Source organism: Sinocyclocheilus anshuiensis, unplaced genomic scaffold, assembly GCF_001515605.1.
Source record: "Sinocyclocheilus anshuiensis isolate Anshui unplaced genomic scaffold, SAMN03320099.WGS_v1.1 scaffold18, whole genome shotgun sequence".
In the NCBI taxonomy this organism is placed as follows: Eukaryota; Metazoa; Chordata; class Actinopteri; order Cypriniformes; family Cyprinidae; genus Sinocyclocheilus; species Sinocyclocheilus anshuiensis.
This window is the reverse complement of record NW_015546047.1, coordinates 934,520-935,107: the sequence shown is the minus strand read 5'-3', so window position 1 is coordinate 935,107 and position 588 is coordinate 934,520. Positions and strand designations below refer to the sequence as shown.

At 33.7% G+C, this 588-nt stretch overlaps 1 protein-coding gene across 2 annotated transcripts in view; it reads left to right on the top strand.

The window, feature by feature from the left end:
- Positions 1-588, top strand: part of cerkl (CERK like autophagy regulator) — a 62,774-nt gene that overhangs the window by 1,992 nt on the left and 60,194 nt on the right. The window lies entirely within an intron of this gene.

The window sequence follows — 588 nt, the reverse complement described above, 5'->3', positions numbered from 1 at the left end:
AATTAACTGGCAGCTAGTGACAAGTAACTTACTGTAGAAAAGAACTACAGTAATTAACTGGCAGCTAGTGACAAGTAACTTACTGTAAAAAAGAACTACAGTAATTAACTGGCAGCTAGTGACAAGTAACTTATTGTAGAAGAAATAACAATATTTTCGCTGTTTTCATTTACAGTAGCAACCATGTAACTGTAAAGTAAAACTCACAAATTTGCAAGTGCAACCTTTTTTTTTTTGTTTTGCCTTTTTGTGCTTATTACACAGGACAGTGTGGAATGATCAGCAAAGGACCTTAAGCCAGGAATCGAACACGGGTTGCCAGAGACACAGTTGCACTATATGTCAGTGTGCTAACCACTAGACTATCGGTACCGATAGTTGTACAGATAGCTGTTTAGTTGTATTGGTTCAGCCCAAATAAAAATAATATGAAATAAATAATGCATGTTGCACGATTTAAATATAAATATTAATTTATCAACAGTCACAGTTAACTGCTCATCATTATAACAAGCTTCATTTATCATTCTTCACTTATTGCTAGATGTGTTGAAAACAATAAAATCTTGATGACCTTCTGGTCATTTT